At 37.5% G+C, this 24,808-nt stretch overlaps 1 long non-coding RNA gene and 1 pseudogene across 2 annotated transcripts; one reads left to right on the top strand and one right to left on the bottom strand.

The window, feature by feature from the left end:
* The first annotated feature begins 214 nt into the window (after positions 1-214).
* On the top strand, positions 215-20,554 carry LOC147505328 (DExH-box ATP-dependent RNA helicase DExH3-like; annotated as a pseudogene). Its single transcript, XR_015221063.1, has 19 exons — positions 215-503; positions 2,130-2,169; positions 3,575-3,812; positions 4,879-4,974; positions 10,384-10,562; positions 10,600-10,606; positions 10,662-10,821; positions 10,900-11,030; positions 11,918-12,085; positions 12,183-12,455; positions 13,982-14,174; positions 14,624-14,829; positions 15,215-15,272; positions 15,326-15,507; positions 17,099-17,351; positions 18,379-18,438; positions 18,781-18,933; positions 19,044-19,154; positions 19,818-20,554. The product of XR_015221063.1 is annotated as a DExH-box ATP-dependent RNA helicase DExH3-like (transcript).
* LOC147505329 (uncharacterized) lies at positions 5,074-9,725 on the bottom strand. Its single transcript, XR_015220579.1, has 2 exons — positions 8,317-9,725; positions 5,074-8,075 (listed from the first exon to the last, which is right to left on the bottom strand). It is a non-coding gene; the product is annotated as an uncharacterized LOC147505329 (long non-coding RNA).
* Positions 20,555-24,808: the final 4,254 nt, after the last annotated feature.

Below are 24,808 nucleotides of genomic sequence, written 5' to 3'. Positions count from 1 at the left end.
TTTTTGTTTGACAGATTGAAGTTTCTGTCTAAAAAAATAATATCGTTGCTGTATACAGAAAAATCGAATTGTTGTTAGGTATAAAACTATAATAAAGTAATGTGGAAACAGCTACCAAAACCCTAGCACGTTATGCCTATAAATTGAGGAAATTTCATTTTATCGTAGACATTTTTCTTCCCTAGCAAAAAAATTTCATTTATCTTTGAAGATCATGGAAGAAAGGGTTTTAGAATTAAGCATAGTTCCATTCACGAATACAACAACCGCGTCAAACAACAGTGGATCATTCGTTATATCAGAACCCAAGGTTGTGAGTTATAAAGAGTGCATGAGAAATCATGTTGTTTCAATTGGCGGGCATGCTAAAGATGGATGTGGTCAGTACATACCTATAAGTCATGGTGGTCATGTTGTTGAAAATAGAGATTTTTATCTTAAATGTGCCGCATGTGGGTGCCATAGAAATTTCCACCGTCAACAGCTCTCTGGTCCAGCTGGAAGTGATCAAGCACCCCTATTACAATAACCTGATGATCAAATGTTAGAAGAAGTCGGTGGGGGTGGTGATTATAATAGCGTGAAGAGCAAACGGTTTAGAACAAAATTCACCAAGGTGTAGCAGAGTAGAATGACACAGTTTGCTGATATATGAGGTTGGAGAACACATAAATCTGATGCTACTGCTCTTAGTCAATTTTGTTGGGAAATTGGAGTTAAGAAACATGTTTTTAAAGTGTGGATGTATAACAACAAAAAAAAAAGGTGAAAAATAAGTGACAACTGATCCTGCGTCTTACATTACTGTTATTGTTAAAATAGACGCTACTATTGTGTTGGCCCATTTTTCTCGCCGTGTAAGCTGATGAAATTCTGAGTTATTATTGAATTTGTTCTAAAACATCTTCATATCAAATATAACAACTCCAATTTGATAGACTATAAGTTAGGTCATGCAGGATTAGGGCGTCTTTGATTATTTGTTTTTGTCAGTGCTGATTACTTATTCTAATTGTAAGTGGTTGACAACTTTTTCTGTGTTTTTCCCCAGCAACTTATAAGTACGTGGTAGACATTTTTTTTAATATATATATGTTTACTCTTTATAAGTCTGACAAGAGTAAGTATCAAGGCTTTACTTACACAAACTTATAAGTAACAAGCTCTTATATCCACTAACTTCAACGTATAGTTTGTCTCTAACAATATTACGACAAATTAATTTTGACTAATTTAACTATTTCACAATCAATTAACTATATCCACTAACTTATTTAGTATAAATTTTTCAATTGAAATTGATATACTTCAAATGACTATATTACTCCTAGTATATATATATTGGCAAGCCTATTTTTAAACGATATCAGTAACATTGATGCGGCGGGTTTTGAATCCCAAACCTCCCATATCATCACCCAAAAGTTTTACCAACTTTATTAGTTTTTTTTTTCCTCAAACATTTTTCATATTATTTAAACTAAATGGGGTGTGGAAATACCCATACAGTTGAAAAAGAGATCTTTACAGATGATATCTGGAGGTCTATCATGTCAGCTCATGTGACGAGCTAAATAAATGTCATACTGTGCCAGTGTGTCAGCTGTTGCATTTCCTTCTCTATATATGTGGACGATGGATATGTTTTCGAACAAAGAGAAAAGTTGGCGAGTATCCTCAATGATCCCAACTGCCTCCCATGGACTATCCCTGTCTTCTCCCTTAATGCATTTGATCAAAGCCTGGGAGTCACTTTGGATATGTATGTGGGTGATGCCATAGGAGATTGCTAGGTATAGACCTAGTCTCATGGCCAAAGCTTCGCCCGAAGATGTTCGAAAGGGGCGTAATCCATCGATGCCGCAATAAAACCCCGTCATAGTTCCTTAATACACATCCCATACCTCTGAGGGGCACGGATTTCCGTGACTTGCACCATCGGTGTTTAGAGTTACGTGTAAGGTGAATGAGGCTTCCAGCAGAGATGAAGGAGTTGTTTCGGTCTCTTGGGTTTAAGGAGTAGTGACTGGGCATCCTTTGTGCTTCTCCAGAAAACAAGACTAGCTTTGATTGTGCCTTGAGGAGTGATCCTTTTTTGTTAAAAAATCATTTCATTTATGCTCTTCCAGATGTTCCAGCATATGATTGCAAAGAGTTCCATAGCAAAGGGTATATCTCTGTGTTGATTTCTCAATAATTGTTGAGTCTTTGATATCCATCTCTGCGGTGTGTCATTGAAGGGTGCGTTAAAAATTTGGGGGATTGGGCTGAGTCTCCGTATTGTCTGAGTGAAAGGGCATTCTTTAAACAGGTGTTGTGAGGTATCTGGGTAACTTTTACAGAAGACACAGTCTGGGTTAAAGTTTAAACCTATATTGAATAGGTTAGAGGATGAGTTTAAAGCATCAAGCGCAAGTTTCTACATGAATACCTTTACTCGCGGGGGGCACCGAAGTTTCCAGATGATTCTCCAATCAAAGAGAGCGGGGTTTTGATTGACGGTTATAGCTTGATACTCTGATTTCACCGTGTATTTTCCATTAATTGTTGGCATTTGTAAAATATACAGACACGTGTCATTAATTTACATCGAGATGCGAGTAGTGTATATGTCAATGCAAACCAAAATTATCCAGTCGAAATAATAGGTCGTTAAATAAATCCGAGTAGGCGCTGCTCAAGAATTACTGTGACAACCAAACGATATGCATGTGGCGAAAATATATCGCACGCGACCACGGTTCAGCAATTCTAAAAAAAGACCGAAACTGCCCCTAAAAATTAAGTTTCAGTCACTCCCCAGTTCCCAAATCCCAACACATGCTCAACGCGGATCAGCATTCAGCAGCATAAGAAACAAGAAATATCAGAAACCGGCCCATGTTCCTAAACCCAACACCAACAACAACAACAACTACTCACCACCATTCCCACTTTCCACTCTCTAATTAAAAATTTCCTCAAACCCCCAAACAATAATGAAAGAGAAATGTAATAAATCCCCTTCAGCCAATCCCTCTAAAGTCCATCGTCGTTTCTTCTAAATCAAATGCCACGTCATCACCTCGACTTAAATAATAATAATATGTGGAAAAGGACTAAAGGAGTATGATATTCTCATGGTACCTTGTTCTACTATTTTTATTTTTATTTTTATTCTATAGTAAATTTGTATGTTGGGAAATGTTAAGTGGAAGTGCAAGACAAAAGTGGACAGGAGGTTGTATTGAAAGATAAAAAGGACAGAAACGATTTTGATTGTTCGCAACTAAATTGGGTTTGTATAGGTATATATTATATTCGTTTTGTTTATGATTAACTAAATATCCGAAAGCTGTTGTTGTGAGTTAAGTACAACTGGCAAACTACAGATTTGATTTGGATGATAGAGAGGTAATTTCCTATGTAATGAGCAACATATGTTCTGTAGTAGCGTAAGGGACTTGAATATTCTTTGAACATAGGTATCAACTAAAAAAAAATCCCCAACATGTACAAGTTTTTCTCTCAGTAACAATTGGAAAGTGGCTTCCCTGCTTTTTTGGTGACCATTTTCACAGCATTCTTTCTGTAGAATTATTGACATTCTCAAGAATTGCCAGGTGATCACAAAGCTTGGTCTACAAAGAAGGGTTGATGATTTACTTATAGAATACATGCGTAAGGCGCCTAGAACAGGAACTCTTCCAGTGGTGGCAGTATTTCCAATTATGAAGGATTTTTTGAGCAGCAGGAGCCCCAAACGAGTTTTGGGATGGAGAATCCTTAGGAGGAGAAGTTTGCAGTTACTTGATCAGCAACAAGCTTGGCAGGTATATTCAAGAAATAGGAAGTAACCCAATTTATCTCAGGATTTCCTTTGAGAAACCTCTTCTGGATAAGTTAGTCTACGTGTCTATTTTTGTTGGATTGTGTTATCCTTGTTTTCAAAATTTGCACACCTTAGTTATTCTGTTATGTTTCAAATGTTACTTTGCTTGTTGGAGATTTATTACTTGATAAATAACGTGTGACCATTGGTGGCCTCAGTTTGACCTTTTTACCCTCCAGGACTCTCATTCATTTTGTGAAACCTCCTTTTTCGAGGATGTTGGCATCAGAAGAAAATTTTATGGTTTAATTTGCTTGTAAATGGGGTTGTACTGTGACCCCCTCTGTTACACTGCTAAAATTTATTGTTTAATCGGTAAAAAAAAGAAGATAATTCTATGGATTATTGGCCTAGGGAAGTTCTTAAATGTTTGTTATTATTTCCAATATTACTTACTAGTCAAATCTGATATCAGGGCTGGGTTTGTCATCCAACCTTTTATTTTAATTGCTTTTATCTTTGTGGTGTGGGTCCCCATTACTACCATCATCTTCGGTGTCGTGTTTTCAACTTATCAATGCCGCTTTAGGACTTAATGCTTAGAGCTGTGTGGTCAAAGCCTGCATAGGTGATGACTAACTCTTTGCTCTAGTCTCACCTTTGGGCTTGAGTGGAATATGCCTAGGCTTGCCGCTAGCCCCCAGGCTCACCGAAACATATAGCCTGTGCCTGCATCTATGGAAGAAAGTTCCCCTCTATTTCATTCTTCCCCACTTCACCATATAATAATATTTGTATATCTATCAGAAAGACACACATTTAGTCGAAATAAAGTTAGACATATATAGATAAATGTACTAGTAATACAACACTGCCCACAAGTGGTCCATAGGTTTTTTCGACGTTCCTCAGTGAGTACACCAATCAATTGCTATCTTGTTTTATTGAGCATATTGTACTCACTAGGTACAACATGTCTTCATTTTTTATTTTTTTTTTAATTGTGCATTATTGGAAACTTTCCTTTCTAATCCGCTACTATTGCTGTAATTGTCACTATTTGATAGGAATCTGAAGAAGGTGAAAAAATGCAAAGATTTCGTAGAAGTTTACCATCATACAATGAGAGGGATGCATTATTGACGATGATTTCACAAAATCAGGTAATTTCTTGATGGCTGAAATTGATGTATACTGTTTCATCTTTTTTTGAATTCCCTTCTATTGTATTGATATTGATAGAACTATTAGTCCTCTCTCAAGTGAGAGAGTGGCCCTTTATATATTAAGTCTTAAGAGACTACAGTTTACAAAGAGGCCCTTGGACTATACATGTGCTACTAAGACTAGTAATACTAACTCCCATACTCCCCCTCAAGCTGGTGCGAAGATATCGATAAAGCTCAACTTGACTACATTGGAGTGGAGAACTGTAGGTCCTAAAGACTTTGTGAACATGTCAGCCAACCGATCTGAAGACCGAACAGGAATAGTAATAATGATGCCGCCCTGAACCTTCTCTCTCGCAGGAAGTGAATGTCTACCTCAATATGCTTAGTTATCTCATGGAGAACTGAATCAGATGCTATCCTAATAGCTGCTAGGTTATCACAATGAAGAGGAGACCCTTCAGAGGGGGGGGAACCCAACTCAATTAGGAGAGAGCGCAACCATAAGATTTCACAAGCACCATGGGCCATAGCCCGGTACTCAGCTTCTGCAGAGGAGCGTGAGACAACACGTTGTTTCTTACTTTTCCATGATATGAGACAACCACCATAGAAAGTACACAAACCCGAGGTAGAGTGACGATCAGAAAGAGAACCGGCATAATCAGCATCAGAATAGCTAACTAGATCAGGAGAACCTCCTACTGGATAAAACAAGCCTAGCCCTGGAGCTGACTTGAGATATCTGAGAATACGATCAACTGTATCCATATGAGTAGTACGAGGAGAATGCATGAATTGGCTAACCGTACTAACAACAAATGCAATATATGGCCTCGTGTTAGTCAAGTATATAAGGCGTCCAACCAATCGCTAGTAGCGACTCGGATCAGGGAGTAGATCACCAACCTCAGCGTGAAGGCGATGATTGGGGTCCATAGGAGTCTGAGAGGGACGACAACCCATCATACCAGTATCATGTAATAAATCCAAAGTATACTTCCTTTGGGAGAGGGAAATGCCATGTCTTGAACGAGCAACCTCGATCCCAAGAAAATATCTCATAGGGCCCAAGTCTTTGATGTCAAAAGTCGTTCCCAAGTTTGCTTTCACTTTCGCTATGTACAAGGTGTCATCTCCTGTAATGATAATATAATCTACATAGACTAAAACTATAGTGCGAAGTCCAGATGCACTTCGATGAATAAAACGTGTGTGGTCTGACAGACATTGAGCAAATCCCATGGATAATATAGCAAAGCTGAACCGTTGAAACCATGTTCGTGGAGACTGTTTCAACCTATCAATAAACTTCAGAAGCCGACACACTTTCCTTGAATCCTCTCCTTGAAGCAAAAAACCAGGAGGTGGAGACATAAATCTCCTCGGTCAAATTGCCGTGAAAAAATGCATTCTTCACATCCAACTGGTGAAGTGGCCAATGATGGCAAGCCGCAAGAGAAATAAGGAGCCGAATAGAAGTGAGCTTCACTATAGGAGCAAATGTCTCGCCATAGTCTGTCCGTGGTGTTTGGGTGAAACCCTTTGCTACAAGTCGAGCTTTGTAGTGCTCGACTTATCCTTCCTCCTTGTACTTCACAGTAAATACCCGTTTACATCCAACAAGTTGTTTCCCCAAGGGAAAAGAAGCCATCTCCCAAGTATGACTCTGTTGCAATGCACTCATCTCAGTTTCCATAGCAGCTCTCCAATAAGTATTTTGTAATGCCTCTGAAACAATTCGTGGTATCCAGATATAATCAGTAGACGCAAGGTAAGAGGAATACGAAGAAGAAATACCACTATAAGAAACAAAATGGGCAATGGGATGATTAGTAACACAAGTACGTTTTCTTTTCCGGAGAGCAATAGGAAGCTCAGAATCATTGATATGCATAGGTGTAGGCAAACCAATATCAAGGGAGGAATTACTTGGAGTCGAGGAGGGGGGTGGCAAGGGATGATGCTTGTATCGTTGTCAACTGTAAACCTGCCCATACAACTATCTTGCCGAATCATGATCCTGAAAAACTGGCATAGGTATGACAGGTGGTGAAACCTGTGAAATATTGAAAGGAGTTTCCTCGACAGATGGTAGTGCATAGTAGGGAACACTCTCAAAAAGAGTCACGTCTCTAGAATGAATTACTCGATGTGATATGGGATCGTAACATCGATATCCCTTAGATTGAGAAGAATAACCAAGAAAAAGGCATTTAATGGACTTATCATCCAATTTTGCACGTTGTGGGCAACGATCTTGAACAAAGCACATGCATCCAAAAACATGAGGGGCAAGAGAAAAAAGAGGATATCTAGGCTTAACAAGGTGTATGGGAACCTGACCTCCAAGAATTCTACTAGGAGTCCGATTAATTAAAAAAAGCTGCAGTAATAACAGCCATGCTCTCAAAACATTTTGGAACATTCATGCCTCGATTAAGGCATCTTACAACATTCATGAGATGATGATTTTTACGCTCTGCCACACCATTTTGCTCTGGACTTAGGGACAAGTAAGTTGTTGAAGAACACCCATGGTCAAAAGATGTTGTTTGAAATCACTAGAGACGTACTCTTTGGCATTGTCAGAACGCACACATTTAACAATAACTCCAAATTGTGTTTGAATTATTTTCGTAAAATTGATAAAAGTGGGCAAGACTTCGGTACGAGATTTTAGCAAATATATCTAAGTACACCTAGAAAAATCATCAATAAAGGTAACATAATAGCGATAACCATCAAAAGAAGTAATAGGAGCAGACCCCCAAACATCAGTATGAATTAAATCAAAAAGAGGGGAACATCTACTCATAAGAAGTACGTGTGTGCTTGGCAAGCTCACAAACAACACAATTAAAGTTGTTTGATCTACAAAAGGCTTTTAAAGCAGGAAACAAATGACATAGATGTTGGAAATTAGCGTGTCCCATACGGGCGTGCCATAAGTGTAAAGTTTTGGAGTCAAAATGGTGGTGACTAGAATCAGGAAACTCAAGGGTAATAGTAGTCAAAGCTGATGGAACTTCCCCAAACATATAAAGTCTATCTTTCTTATATCCCCTGCCAAAAATCCTCCTCGTACTCGGCTCCTGAAAAACACAATGATTTGGAAAAAAAGTAACTGAGCACCCAAGAGATTTGGTTAAACGACTTAATAGACAACAAATTCAAAGCAAGTTTTGGAACATGCAAGGCAGAGGATAAAGAGATAGAGGATGATAATGGAATACATCTTGCATTCTGAATTGGTGTATAAGAACCATCAGCAAGACGAACAGATGAAGTGGTAAGAAAAAGCAGGTGATACATCAGAAAAATGGTGGGACTCACCAGTCATATGCTCTGAGGCACCAGAGCCAATAACCCAAGTAGATGGGGAGACAGAAAACGCAGACGAGATACCTGAGTGAACAACGGAAGCTGTAGGTGGTCCTGAAGAAGAGGATGAGGCAGTGCGCTCACGCATCATGGCCTCAAGCTGTCCTTACATTAGTTGAAGTTGACTTGAGTTGACTAAAAACATCAGAAGATGATATACTTGTAGTGTCATTCTGAGCATGCAGGGGGTGCACAACTGCGACTGTAGGGCGGTTCCCATATCCTCTACCAGAATTAGAATGCTGTGACCTCTCAAAATAACCGGGAGGAAAGCCATTCAACTTATAGCATCCACTCATCTAGACCTCTCATGTCCAGGTTTCCCACAATGGGAACAAACAACAGAGCCACGACCTCGACCACCATGGCCACGACCACAACCACGTTTGCTAGGAGATCTATACTGTGAAGAGTCAAAAGCAAGTGTTGAATGATCAGCAAGACCTTGAACCATAAGAGTTGGTGAATTACTATGACGAAGCATTCGTCGTCTGCCTTCATCATCAATAAGAGAAAAGGCAGTCATTAAGGATGGGAAAGGACGAGTACCAAGGACTTGTGAGCACAACAGATCCAATAACCATACTATTGTGTTTCTTCCATTGACTGTATTTTTTCTCCTCTGTCTCACTCGGACGAATATAAGTTCCATCCACCAATCCTTCAACTCCTTTACTAGTCAAATAATGGACAATTGCCCTAGACCATGTCTTGAAGTTATTCCCATTTAATTTGTCTAAGGTGACGGATTGGGCATTAACATTAGTGTTGCTATTAACACTAGGCACAACAACATCAATAGGGGTATCCATAGACATCATCTAGGAACCAAGACCCAAGAGAACACACAACACAAAAACACTCAACAGGTTTTAATAGAATAGAGAGCTGGAAAGCTTAACATGGAATTTATACCCAACTGGAGAGCTGAAATACTTGTCACAAATTGACTCAGCAATTTCATCAAACACAAGGGAGGCTCACAGTTGATTATTGTTGAGAGAGAAATGGATAACTACAGATCCAGAAATAAAGAAATGTTGTGGTTGAAATCAAGAATCAACCTTTATAAACTGAAGAACAACATTCTTCATAGTACTGCTGCTAGAGTCACGGAATAACATACCTAACCCATGAAAGAGAATGAAGGTCGTGGTGGTAATAAATGACTTCCTTTTTCTTTTCTTCAAACTCTTCTTGGTGGTTGCTCTGATACCATATTGATATTGATAGAGCTATTAGTCCTCTCTCAAGTGAGAGAGTGGCCCCTTTATATATTAGGTTTTAAGAGACTACAGTTTACAAAGATGTCCTTGGGCTATACATGTGCACAACATATGCTACTAAGACTAGTAATACTAACTCCCATAGTTTTGTTTAAATTTCAAGAGATTACAAAGATGATACATGTCACGTGTAACTTTGAACTATTACTGATACCTAATGATGGGCACAAAGGCCTAATGTCCATTCTCAAATAATGTTGCTAAATATAGCCTAACTATAATGAAAATGATGGTGAAAACTGATCCCCCCCAATCCCCTTCTTTTGTAATGATTAGCTTATTATCCCAAGTAAAAAATGTCGATAAAGTTTGGCTTCCTTGACTAGTTCTTGTAAGAAAGAATTTGTCGTAATAACTATCACCTTCATTACCTCAAAGCGATAAATGGAATGATTGAATCATTAGTAATAGTTTAGGATACATGATATTCATAACTATTTCCTTTCCAAGAAATAGTCTTCACTTCTCATTTCTCTGGATGTTCTTGAGGATGGGTCAAGACTCAAGAGCAGTCCCAAGCGGCCAGGCTTAGTTCGAGGAAACTTTCCTTCAGTTTAGTCTTCCCTTGGCCACGACAACTTCTGGTCCATTTTCTGAAAGAAGATGAAGGCAAAGATTTTTTATGTGCCGTATCAACGCCTATCTTTTCCTTTGTTCTTTTGGTGGAAGGGTTTCGTTAGTTTTCTTGATAAGTAATATGTAGTGATGGTTGGCTACTTTCTGATGTTTTCAGGTCGTTGTCATCACAGGTGAAACTGGTTGTGGTAAGACCACACAGGTTCCTCAATACATTTTAGAAGCTGAAATCAAAACTGAACGTGGAGCTGCCTGCAGTATTATTTGCACACAACCAAGACGAATATCTGCTATGGCTGTTTCTGAAAGAGTAGCTGTGGAAAGGGGAAAATCTGGGTGAATCTCTCAGTTTCTGCTTCATGATTTCTTATAGAGACAAAGTAATTTTTATTTCTCAATAAATTAAATGTGTATTCTTTGTTTTTCTTTTAAAAGGTTGGTTATAAAGTTCATCTAGAGGGTATAAAAGGAAGGGATACAAGGCTTCTATTTTGCACCACAGGCATTTTGTTAAGAAGATTACTAGTAGACAGAAATTTGAAAGGTGTATCTCATATAATTGTGGATGAGATTCATGAACGGGGAACTAATGAAGGTAGATCCCTGACACAATTCAAGTTTAATGCTCGAGTATTTTATCGTGGATTCTTACTCTTCCTTTGCTTGATGTCAGATTTTCTTCTTGTTGTCCTAAAAGACCTCCTTCCTCGTCGACCAGAACTGAGATTGATTTTGATGAGTGCAACTTTAAATGCTGAACTATTCTCATCCTACTTCGGTGGTGCTCCGATGGTATACATCCCTGTAAGTTTTAGATGCTTTGATAAAATGACAAGTATAATTTATGTGCAGAAGTAACCGAATATTTATTCCTCAGAAATCTCAGTTATTGATATGGTTTGAGTTCTTCTATTACCATTTGTGTGATAGGTCACCATGATGATGTATATATTCATCGTAACTGGATGGACATGGGTCGTGCTTTCTTTCTAGTTATCCTTCACTTTTTTAGTGTCGTTGCTCTTTTCACAGGTTACTATCTGAGACAAAGGAGAGATGAGTATTTTTTTTTTTTTTTTTGGTTGGTAAGCCTGTTTTAAATGAGATCAGTAACTCTTTGATGCTGGTGGGATTCAAGCCCCAGACCTCTGGTATCATCACCCAAAGGTTTTACCGACTTTGCTAGTCGGATGAGTATTTTCTGTGTGCTAGGCTGGTAGTAGGTTCATACTGGAGAAGAACACTAGATAGCATAATACATCGTGGCTGGTGAAAGATAGAGATTGGATAGGGGTTTTATAGATGCAATTGACCTTACCACGAAGTTGTTACTACTGAACTGATTTTTGGAGGTTATATTTTGAAACGTGTCTGAGATGTCTGGAAACTTGGAAAGCATCATCTTGAAGTTGTAGGGCTGTCCCACTCACTTTACATTTAATGGCATCAGATACATATATACAAATAATGTTAGAATAAAGCAAAAAGGCACACTGCAGCATGTGAGGAGACAAAATTTTTTTGTCCCTCCCCCCCTCCCCAGTTGATTGACTCAATAGAGCAGTAACTTTTGACGGTTGTAGCTATTACTTCAAATAGAATCCACTTGTCTTTTTTCGGTCCGTTAAGTGCATAGCTAGCTTCAACATAATGGAAAATATATTGAACTTTAGTTTTCTGCTTCATTTCAGGAATTTACATATCCTGTTCGAACTCATTTTCTGGAGGATGTTCTGGAAGTGACTAGGTATGATTTGACTCCATATAATCAAACAGATGATTATGGTCAAGATAAGTCATGGAAAACACAGAAGCAAACTCTTCGGAAGAGGAAGAGCCAAATCACATTTATTGTTGAGGTATGGTAAACATTTAAGGAAACATGTTTTCCATTATCTGAATCTTTTGTTTTTAAAATAACTAAAAAAAATTATACTCTTTTAAACTTTTGAACAGGATGCACTTGAAGTTGCGAATTTCAAGGACTACAGCCCGCAGACCCAGGATTCTTTATCTTGTTGGAATCCAGATTCTATTGGCTTCAATCTTATAGAAAATGTTTTATGCCATAAATGTAGCAATGAAACGCCTGGAGCCATTTTGGTTTTTATGACTGGGTGGGATGACATAAATGCTCTGAAGGATCAGCTCCAGGCCCACCCACTTTTGGGAGATCCAAGCAGAGTTCTGTTGCTTTCATGTCATGGTTCAATGGCCAGCTCCAAACAGGTAACATTGTTGTTTAATTGGTGATTGCATCAGCAATCATCATCAGTAGTTACCTATCCCTTCTATTGTCGAGTTTTTGTACGTAAACTCCAGTGGCGAGTTTTTGTGTTGATATGTCCCACTTGGAGATACAGATGTTGGTATTTGGAGGAGATGGTCACCACATGTGAAGATCTATCCTCTCCAGTAAGATCAGTCAATTTTACGTCTTCAGGGATTTGAAAACTGATCTCTAAGTTAAAACAATCTAAGTAGTCCATGTCATAAACGTCCTTGTTAAATTCTACCGTCCTAGCAGCAGCTCTTCACTTTTTTCTGAATGATTTCTCTACATCTCATGCCTCAAAAGGCCTCCTGTATATGCTTGCATCAAAATGTATGGAAAACAATTCACAACCTCGAAATATACATGCTTTAAACCACACAGCCTCTAGATAAGGGCATGCGTGATGTGCAAATCCCACCTGGCCTGTGCGGTTTCCTGTGGATGGAGTATAGTATGCAGGATGACACATCACACATGCGTGATAAGGGCATGTGTGATGTGTAAATGGCTAAATGCCTCCTGGCCTGTGCGGTTTCCTGTGGATGGAGTATAAGTATGCAGTGTGTGCGTTCTGTTTGTATCTTTGCCATTTGTCAAGCTATATCATCCTCTTCCTTCCCCTGAACCTGAAGAAGAGGATGACACTGGGTGGCACTGGTTAATATAAGGATAATGTTGGTATTGTCAACATACTAATGCATGGTTAATTGGGGAATGGGGTGTCAAATTTTATTATATGACCATTTTTTTTTTTTTTTTTGGGTTCAGGTTATAAACGTCTTCATCCAATTGGGGGTAAAACCCATAAACAGGGCGGGAGATTAAGAAAATAACTACCACTTAACTATTATTTTATTTTTTTATATATGTATAATCAATGGGGAACTTTACTAGTATTTTAATATGTGAAAAGGTCCACCTAGTGACCTAGACAGGATGGGGGTGTAACGAGCCCAACCTTTCATTAAGTATAAGCCTCCAAGGACAGGACTAATGCCTGAAAAGAGGACCATAAAAATCACACCGACAAAGTTAGATCTGAGTAATCCTAGTAGGTGAGTACCAGTTCTCTCGTGGGACAGGCCAAGGCAGATTGATGACTTTATAAAACCGAGACACGTGAGTCTCTGAATCATCAGAGATTTATAGATCTCTATGATTTAAGCAAATATCATACCAATCCTAAAATTTAAAAAACAACAAATGTGAGGAAGACCATGTGGATGGCGAAATCCCTGCAAGTGAACATCTGAAGAGTATCATTGAACACCTCCACAGCTCCACCGCGTCCCAGCCTCTGATATAAGTATAGTTTATAATTTAGAAATTTTTGTTTTCAGTTTATGTTCAATTTCATTGTGGAGCAGATTATCATTCTATTGATATTGGTTTCAAACATCTACAGTGCGACTTGTTACTTGCCTTCTAATGCTTTGTACTCCTTGTATTTCTCATAATTAGTTATTCCAATGACATGCAGAGGTTAATATTCCATAAGCCTGAAGGTGGAGTGAGGAAGATAGTGCTATCTACAAACATAGCAGAGACAAGCATTACCATTGATGATGTTGTCTTTGTAATTGATTGTGGAAAAGCAAAAGAGATGTCATATGATGCCTTAAATAATACTCCTTGTTTGCTCCCCTCTTGGATCTCGAAGGCTTCTGCTGGACAATTAAGATTGCTTGAATGATCTTCAGGATCTACTTTAGTATTACGAGATACCTTGAAGTATACTTTATATCCATCCATGACTGTTCTCTGACTCTTGAAGTTCCATGAAGTTTGATGTTGAATATATATAGATTAATAAGCGTATCAATATAAATCAATATTCATTTACCTCACCCTCCTCCCTCAATCTCTTGCATTCGATGTTTCTCACTTTACTTCTTGAGGCTAGTTTTTTCTTTTTCTTTCTTGTTGTACTTGTAGGGTTTTTTTACCTACTTATTTCTAACGAAAATTTTCGCTTTAGCGATAAAAAAGAAATCAAGATAAATGGCTCTTTATAAGCCAGACAAGTCTCTTACTTTCACATTGGCCTTGTACGCATCGCCAAATTGCCTCGGGTATGGCTGACTCTTTTTTTTTGGTGATGTGATATGTTTTCTGTTCGTTTAGAGAAGAGGAAGAGCTGGTCGTGTTCAACCAGGTGTATGTTTCCGTCTCTATCCCAGATGTGTATATGATGCCTTTGCAGATAACCAGTTGCCTGAACTCTTAAGGACACCTTTGCAATCTATTTGTCTACAAATTAAGAGTCTGCAGCTTGGAAGTATATCAGAGTTCCTTTCTAGAGCCTTGCAGTCTCCAGAGCTGTTATCTGTAAGTTAGTATATTCCTCAAATTTTTACATGAATCTGGTCCTCTTGTTACTTGTAAGCATTAGAACAAAATGCATAAAGTTTCTCTGTATCAGCTGAAAATTTGAGAAAATCGACATTTGGAATTTCTGTAAAAGTTTGCGAGATACCGGTGTTTTATCTGTCACTGTCCAAGTGTTGTAAAATTTCAAAATTTCAGGGTGCCGATGTTTCACCCCAGAACGACATTTTGTACTATGTTCATATTTGTTTCACTATGTTCAGATAAAAAAGGGTCGTCTCATTATGAAGCTTTGTTTTATAAAACTTATAGTTGCCAATTATTTTCCCGGACGTGAAATTGTCACAATTCCATCATATTTTTCTTTTAATAATCTTTCTTTTAGATTCAAAATGCTATTGAGTATTTGAAAATTATTGGAGCTTTTTCTTTTATCTCTCCAAGTTCATCATTCAATGCATAACATCACGTATAGTCCCCCCCCCCCAAAAAAAAGAATCTACCTTATCCCATCTAACTTCTGTAACAGGACGCCATTTGTCCATACTTCCTGTTGAGCCAAGACTTGGAAAGATGCTTATAATGGGGGCTATATTCAATTGCCTGGACCCTATCTTGACCGTTGTAGCTGGTTTAAGTGTCAGAGATCCATTCTTAATGCCAACTGACAAGAAGGATGTAAGTAAAGCATTCATACATACATCTTAGTGTATTCATTTGATGTCTGTCAACCAACTATTTGTCTATTGCTATCTATTTGTTTTTACTTTTTACTGTGTGTGGCTTGGGTGGGGGGAGAGGGAGTAGGTTACCTTTTAAATTCATTTGTAAGTTTTATTCAGCAAGTGAATTTTACCTGTCAGAAGGGTTTGCCGTTTGCTTAGTGTAGTTACCATCCAATCAGGTGCTGGCACGTTTACACCAGTACAAGACAAAAAAGCTCTTTCAAATTTGGTAATGCCCCCTTTCAGTTGTTTCTTCTGTCCTGTTCTAGACGTTTCTGCACCTAATTGGGTCTTAAACAAACCCTCCTTTCAACAATACATTCCCCAATGTCCGGAAAAACATTTGGCAAAATGATGTTCTTAAAGAGTCAAAACTCAAAACTTAGCTGTTGAAGTGGGATAAGTTTCGATGTGGGTGCCAAAGCTGTATTTTGAAGACAGGCTTAATGCATCTTAAAGTGTTCTATAGAGAGCGTACACGCTAAAACAAAACAATATCTGAAGGAAAGAGGAATACGGCCAGAGATGTAAATCTGGTGTAGGAGAGAGAAGATAATGACGGGTGTGAGGTTTAAATCCTGAAATGGCACACTATAACTATCGGAATAAGGATTAAGCAAAAAAACTGAAGAATACAACCTGAAAATATTGTGTTTGATAACTTTGATTCAGTTTGTATGCATAATGCAATGTATTGTACAAATATGGAGGATGTCAATGTTTAAATGTATTCTGCACGGGTGGAAAAGTGAGATGGTATAATGTCATGTGGAGAGAACTATGTTACTTTTTGAATACCAAATGCGCGAAACTTGGGATCCTGAATTTTTATCAGTATACCGTTTTCCTTGTTATTGACTCCACTTCATCTAGGATTTATAGGTGCCAGATTCATAAACCAATGCCTAGTGTATGTGGACTGTGGATTGTCCCTGGAGACGCTTGTCTCGGTTCCAAGAGTGTTGAAGTGCATTCATCTGGAGAGCATTAGTAGATTGTACTTGTTTGATTCTCTAGTAAAGTGTGGTTGGTTGCGTCGTTGTATTTTCACTTTTTCAGCACAGTATAAAATAAGGAGTGGTGTTGATTCTTGTCACAATCTTTCTTTGTAATCTCATTTCTTCTTTTCTTTCATTTCATTTGAAATTGCTATAGTCAAGTTATCAGGGACTGTTAAAATTCACTTTTGCAGTCTTTCCCTCTTTTAATTTGTTCCATTAGTGCACTTTGTGTCATACTGCATTTAGTGGAGTCATAGAGAAGTTGCCATTTTTTTTGAGAGTAGTTTATTTTTGAGGATTTCTTTTGAGGATATTACATTATCTTCTATAATAGGATAGTTTGAGTTGGGTTTTCGATTGCTACAAAAAGAAATATTGATGGCGAGTTTGTAATGATTGTGTCTTTGGGATGGTTGTTTGCTTTAAATTTGAGTTATGCAATGGTGCTCTCATAAAAGCCAATCCACTAAAATTTTATGCTTGAGCAATAAAGATTCCTTATGTTAATGGTACAATAAACAAGTTGTTACCTCTTCTCTTCAGCTTGCAGAACATGCGAAGGCCCAGTTCGCTGCAGGGGACTACAGTGATCACCACGCCAGTATCCTTGAAGAACTTCCTATCGTCTCCAACGTTAAAAGCTATTGATTCCCTTAGGAAATAATTTATTTGTATCCTCAAGGATACTGGCGTGGTAGACGACGATCTTCACGTCTACAATTTGTGGAGCAATGATGGGTCTCTCATCCGTGCTGTTATATGTGCTGGTCTTTTTCCAGGAATATGCTCAGTTGTGGTGGGTCTCTCCCTGTAAGTTTTACTTTTTGTCTGTTTGTTCTTGCCTGCTGTGTGTCGATACTGTTTACTGACTGTGGCAAATGGCAATGCATTTACTTTAGTGAGCTTTTAGATGCTTTATTACGTTTTCTTAAGTTACATGATGGGTACGTTTTTAATAATTTTCTGTGGTTTCATCTTCCACAAAGGTAGCTTTAGTGAGTGTAACATCAAAGAAAAGTATTCAACTGACTTGGGTTCTTGCACATCATTAGACTGCTATATGGAATTAGGAATTTGGATTTCATTTGATGGAGAAATACCTGTTATATTCAAGCAATATAATTTTGACTTGTGCTCCAAACTGGAAGAGTGGAAGTAATGACTAATGAATGATGGGTGGTTTATTTCTCTTAAAACCGAAGTTCCATGTGCAAATGTCTTGTTCATGATCTTAGACTTTTCTAGGCATTGCAGTTAAGGACTGTGTTTGAATCCAACTTCTGGAGTTGGGATTTTTAGGTACATGTTTAACTCTTTTTAACTTGCTCAAGTTCAAGTTACATCCTAACTCTACCTCTACTCCCTACTTTTAGGATTTTTCTACTGATGAGCTGGAACTGCTCAAGATTAAGGAGTTGGAGTGCGAAACCAGTCCTATCAACTCCGAAATCAGCTTGAAAGTCTCATATATTTTGGGAGTATACAGAAAGAATATGGTGACACTTTATGAAAGTTGAACTTCCGGCTTCAAACACGCGCTAAGAAATATTGGGTTCATTTGAAGAGACTCATAATAGACCATTCAAAAAGTAATAAAATAAGTCAGTACGTCAAGTTACTAGTTCAATTCATAGATAAACAGCAAACTTGGTGAATTATATCTCTCTCAGTTTCTTGCATGCCTTGTTAAAAAAAAAAAGAAAAGAAAACGGAATTTGCTGCATCTAAATTAATTTTCTATTTCCTCATCCAATCCATATTTTTTTTCTATACACTCATTGAAAATCTGCTGCAATAAAATTCTGATGTGGTATTTTTTACAGAACAAGGAAACTTCAGTATCATTGAAGACAATGGAGGATGGGCGTGTGCTTCTCTATTCAGTACGTTTATTTTTCATATTTTCTTCCAGCTGTACTGTTTTTCTTTCCCTGCGTGTTTATCCAAGGCACATTGTGTGCTTTGATACTTGGGACATTCTTTTTTTGGTGGTTACTCAGAAATAGGTACGATTAAGAATCGATGGAAAGAAATTCTATGTATGACTATTTTGTTATGTCGAGCTGCAATTGTTTGTTTATTTATTTCTGCATGCTTATCTCAAGTGCATTGCTGTATCTCTTAGATATTCCTCTATCTTCTCTTGCCTAAAGTACTTAAATGCAAAAAAGTGGGTTCTTTTTTTCTCAAGTTCTTAATTTTGAATGCCTTATTTTATTTAGTAGAACTCAGTTAATGGTCGGGAGTCGAACATTCCATATCCCTGGCTAGTATTTAATGAGAAGGTGAAAGTAAACTCAGTCTTCCTGCGGGATTCAACTGCAATATCTGATTCTATGCTGCTACTATTTGGAGGAAAACTTTCCAGAGGAGACAATGTGAGTTAACTTCTAGGAGAACTCTTTATTGCTGTCCTGTGATATATTGTGCATGTTTGTCTTCGTTCTTCTTTTATCATTTCTTTTCTGAAATCCTTACATTTATACAGGATAGGCACTTGAAAATGTTGGGTGGATATCTAGAATTCTTCATGAAACCTACCTTGGCAGAAACTTATACAAACTTAAAGAGAGGGCTTGAGAAGATCATTCAAATCAAAGTATGTGAAACCATGCACTAAGAGATGGACATTCAGGAACTAAATAAGTCTTTTAATCGTTACATTGCATAATGCCCTAATCTGTTAATGCCAAGTCAAGACTTTGCAGTTTCGGGCTAGCTGTCTTGACTGGATTTTCATGTTAAGTATATGTTTATCGTGTTCTATGTAAATGGTAATTGCTCACTTCAGATTCAAAGAAAGAAGAAAAAACAAAACAGGTATATTAAATAGGTCTACCAGAGCTATTGCCCATGGATTACCAGAAGAAAGAGCTATTCCACATGTAAAGAGTGCAAGTCTGTTGACGTATACCTTTTGTATGTCCCTAAGACACCACACGGTGATAGGTTGTCACTTTGTGATTGGCCTGTTTGAACATTTTACTTTGTTTATTTGTTTGAAAACTTAAACCAAACAATTTCTTAGAGACATTAAAATGTATGTCATAAAATCTAATCTCCATGTCACACTGTAGTGTCAGTTTGCCCCTCCTTCCCTTCCCATTTTGAATCACCCTAGTAACTTGGTATGATGAATTCCTACAAACTTTCTTCGCCAGTCTCCTTATGTAGTATTGAATTTTTATTTGATACAGAATATTTACTGAATGTTTCAACTATTTTATACAGCCTATTTACTTTGATGATAATATTTATGCAGCTTTTGAATCCCAAGATGAATATCGAAATCCACTGAGAGCTGTTGTCAGCAGTGCGGTTACTGATAACTGAAGACCAATGTAATGGTAGGTTTGTCTTTGGTCATCAAATCTTGAAACCCTCCAAGGTGACTCCGGCAGCAGCACCATTGCCACCAGTTGTGATTTCGAGAAATGGCTATGGTACTGGCGGTGGCGGTGACAATGCTAAGAACCAGTTGCAAACATTGGTCACGCGGGCTGGACATGAAAACCCAGTTTACAAGGCTTATCTAGTTAAGAACAACCAGTTCCAAGCAATGGTGATCAATGGGATGCAGTTCACAGGACAGCCTTGCAACAATAGGAAGCTTGCAGAGAAAGATGCGGCACCTCAGCCTCTGCTGTCACTAACTGGTCGTCTACAAGCTTGCCCTGTAGACATTGAGCGTGTATCATTGTTGCTGAAGCAGAAAAGGAAACACCATCAAAGCACTTAATTTATTCCTGACTAAGCCGTGGTCTAGGGGGCTTACTGGATCCTTTTCTCCAAGGACACAGTTTCAGATGCAAATCTACATATGTTGACTTCAGTGCTGTCCTGCTTTCTCTCAGACTTCTTAATACGAGTCCCACTCAGTTATTTGTTTTTTTACTAGCCATTTGGCCCGGCCTATGGCCGGACTTGCTACATAGATGGCTAATTACTCAAAAACCTAAAGTCCACTTGAATAAATAATATATGTATATTGATAGCTAATGATTCATTGCATACTTTGTTTGAAGGATTTATGTTTTTCTAATATTTTTTGAAGGGGATTGCAAGCTCTCAAACCTTGATCTAGTAAGTGTAAAGCATAGATATATCTTTTCTAGCTGATACATCAGCAGTAGCGAAAGACAAATCGATATCAATTTCAAATCTAGATGAGAGTCCTACCTTAGCTTTCTATTGATGAAGCATTTGGACAGCTAACTTGGCGATTATATTGTAGCATCAATCCCATGAATGTATTTGATCTCACTCACCAAATACTCCATTATGACATTGTCAAAGTCCTCCCCACCCAAGAAAGGATCGTGTTTTCCTACAATGTTGAGATCACCATCGGAAATTCGTAGTATGGAGACATCAAAGTTCCTATCACCAAGATCCGCAGTTGCTATTAGACCCTCTTTGTTAATCAACCCATAAGATATTGCGACAATAGGCTCATTAATAAGTAGTAGTGGATGTAGCCTTGCCATTAACCCAACATTCATTATTTCCTTGGCATTAGATACTGACTTTCCGTAGTACTTCTTTGCAGTCTGTTTTATGCCTTTCAGAATCATGGCTGCAATATTTGTTGGAAAATACTGCTTTCCATAGGCAACACACAAATCTCCATTAGGAGCCCTGACTATCTTATAGGAAACCATTTTCATTTTTTTCGACTATCTTATAGGAAACCATTTTCATTTCTTTCGATCTGGACCAGTGGGTCATCGTATTTTCTGCCTAAAAGACGCCAAATCCTAGTAATCGTGTTTGTTGGATCGGTCCCTGCCAAACTCTTTGCTTGCGGTCCAATAATAAAATTCCCCTCATAGTTAGCTTTCGTCTCGCTAGTTCCAAAATTGATACCGAAATCAAGAACAACAGTTTTTGTAGCATATTTCTTCAAAATCCCCAAAGGTCTCTTAGGTTGTCTATGCTAACCTCTTTGTCTTATAAAATTACATTTGAATATTTATTTCAAATACATTTTCAAAGAACAAAATCAACGTTTTGTTTGATGTTGAACAGAAAAATAATACAGGGTTGGTTTGAAGAAGTTACCGACCGATCGATAGCCAAAAGAGTCGATTTCTTGAGAGGTCAATCTTCAGGAACACATTTTATAGTCTGTTTGATATGCAAACAATTGATGTATGGATGAGTTGCCTGCCAAGTTTTGTGAGTGTAAATCCGGATATCAATCTTAGAACTATATCGAACCACTACTTGTATCTAAAATTGAATTCTTCCAAGGTCCACTCAACAGAAGATCATTTAGAGGACCAACGGAGTAGGGAATAACATACAAAGAACTATTCAAGGGAAACTGAGCAAGTGGGCATATAAGTGATATGCCACATATTGCTCTTAAAAAACAAATGGCTAACGACATTTCAATTATGTAATCTGGGATACTCCTACATACTAATGCATCATAATAATTATAAATAAGAATCGAGATCCTATTTTAATCATTAAACAAACTAAACGAGTTAATACACAATTGTTTGTGTTGTGGCGACAATCAATGATTTAATAACATTTATTTACATTCGAGTTCTATACATAGAAATAATGAAATGACTCTTTAGTTACCTAGATGTATATACAATTTTACAATTTATAAAAGATATATTTGAGAGTAGAATCCCAAGTCTCAACACACATTTTACAATGAAACATTCAATACAAAAGCAGTGTAATCTCCTACATTGTGACTATGTCTTTGTAAGCTGTCCCATACACCAGTAGCACAATTACTATGAATAATTAGTTGGATTACAAAGTAAGGTAACCATTATTATTTACTGACACATCTACAAAAGTGTGCATGTTAGTGTGATTATCAACTCTATATCCAATCACAACATTACAAATCAAGTCACAGTAATTCCTATTTCATTCCATAGCTCAAAGTATTAGAAAACCTTAATCTTTGTTTCATCACAGATGTGGACGTTAGTTCAATATCTAAATTTCTCCACAGAGTTACTGTCGGACCAAGTCCATAAAGAGTTAATTGTTTAATTAGGATTATTTAATTGAATAAAGTCGGGGGGTCCTTAATGCCGAAGTGAATTGTTATTAACACTTCACTAAAAATGTTTCATGTACAGGTTTGTGCCTCTATACTATTATTATATTTGGAGATTGTCAATGCACCCTTCGCAAATAACTATTTGGCACAAACTATACAATCCAATTCCAACATTACCATTGGCACTACCTTAACTTACCAAATGAATGTAGATGCAACATATTCATCCCCTAGTTTAATGGGTTATATAGAGTATTTTTTTTATTTTTTTTTTTTTTTTAAACATAAACATTTTTTATGAAGTTGACTTCCTTTCATCAACTCTAGTTTGAAAGGGACGACTATGTTATAAATTAAATATCCAAATGCAACTCCCTTTGAGAACTCAAACAAATCCAAGTATCTATAATGAAATCAAACACCTTTACCGAACTCGCTATCCTCACCAAACTCATCCACAATTTCACTCTCACCTCCACCACAATATAATGGACTATTCCCAAAACTTGTATGATCAAAATCCCTAACCAGATATTGTTCTCTATAACTCCATGGCGGCTGGTTTTGCAAAAACCGACAGCCCAACACGCGCAACTCTTCATTAGAATTCTCCACTTGGGACTGTATCATTATGACTACTTATTCCTATCTCTTCAAAGTAAGGCATGTTCAACCAAATCAGTTTGTTTTCATATTTAAATTTGCTTGGATTTAAATATGAAAACCAAAACCGACCACAGTTCCACATGCTTTTTCATTCTTCTTTCTGTTCTTATTATTTTTATTAGTGAAGCCATCTCTTTCACATAATCACATTAATATTGACAACCAAGAAAACACAATCCGCGATGGCTAATGTTGCTCCCAACTTTAAGGTCAATTAGACCAGATAATGCACAATATGATATCCCATTTGGTTATAAATTAAAGTAGATATATGATAACTGCCTTTTCATTAGAATCATTTCGACACTTTGCCATTGGGCAAATCTAAAATATTTGATGACCCAAAATCAATTCGATCAATGATAACCACGCGGTTGTTGTTTAGCAAAACCGCATGTGCGATCTTTGCTATCCCAATGTTGTTCTCACGTAAAGCGTCCATTGGCCCCTCCGGCTGCATAGGCCGGTTTACGATGATGCAATGCTTTGCAATAAATAGAAGATGCCATAGTAAGCAAGAAAGAATGAGAGTTGTCCTATCCAACCGCTCGACGCCATAATCCAACCGTTGAAGCATATCTATGCTCTATGTATTGTTTATATATAATATATATGAGTTCACCTTTTTTTTTTTTTTTTTTTTTTGTGCAGCTTTTAGGTTTGATCTTGGTAGAAGTGGCGTTGGCAAAAATACTCTCCCTCGCATGTCCGTTTTATTCATCTCATTATAAGAATAATAATAATATTATTACTAACTGCTCTTTTTCCATAGCTTCTTGCTGGATTGTCGAAACCAACATCAGGGACTATTGATATTCAAAGATATGGAGAAGACGGGAAGCCTAACCAAGCTCCTATACAATTACCACCTGAAAGAGTTGGGATTGTATTTCAGTTTCCGGAGAGGTATGAGATACAATCTGCATTTTAGTCTTTTTGATGTTTTCATGTGAGTACGTTATCTAAAGCGATGTAAATGGTAAAAAGTATAACTTCTAGATAGGAAACTTCAATCTGTAATAGATTTGACTGTATAATTCACTTTAAACTCCATAGGGTATAAGTAGGTCAAGGTCACTCTAATCATCCCAAGGAATTGGTCAGCAATCAAGTAAAAGCACTGATGATGTGTGATCATTGGTGAGTTGTGTATCAGTATCTTGGTTGCTTTGCTCCTGAAGGAATCTAAATGTACTTGGCTAAGCTTAATTATGGTTTGAGGACACAAACTATTTTGAGTTGATTCAACATATCAAACATTACAGGGACAACGGCTTTTGTCATAAAAATGTTGAAAGAAAAACATAGAATATCTAGATCCTAAATATGTTGTGCCTTGGAATAGATACATATATCACTTTGTACTTTCCTTCTAATGACTTACCCAACATGCTATACAACTCCAATACAATTTATCTCAGAACTCACCGTGGCATCGAGGGCGGGGCAAGTTTATGCACTTGTGGTGAGACCAGTTTACGATGTCGAAACCGATCTTTGTGTGGCTCTTTTGCTTTAGAAGATTGATAGGAAAGTTTGCTCTCATCAGT

The sequence above is a fragment of the Coptis chinensis genome, chromosome 4 (assembly GCF_015680905.1).
Source record: "Coptis chinensis isolate HL-2020 chromosome 4, ASM1568090v1, whole genome shotgun sequence".
Lineage (NCBI taxonomy): Eukaryota > Viridiplantae > Streptophyta > Magnoliopsida > Ranunculales > Ranunculaceae > Coptis > Coptis chinensis.
Note: the sequence above shows the minus strand (reverse complement) of the source record. Positions and strands in the feature narration are given on the sequence as shown.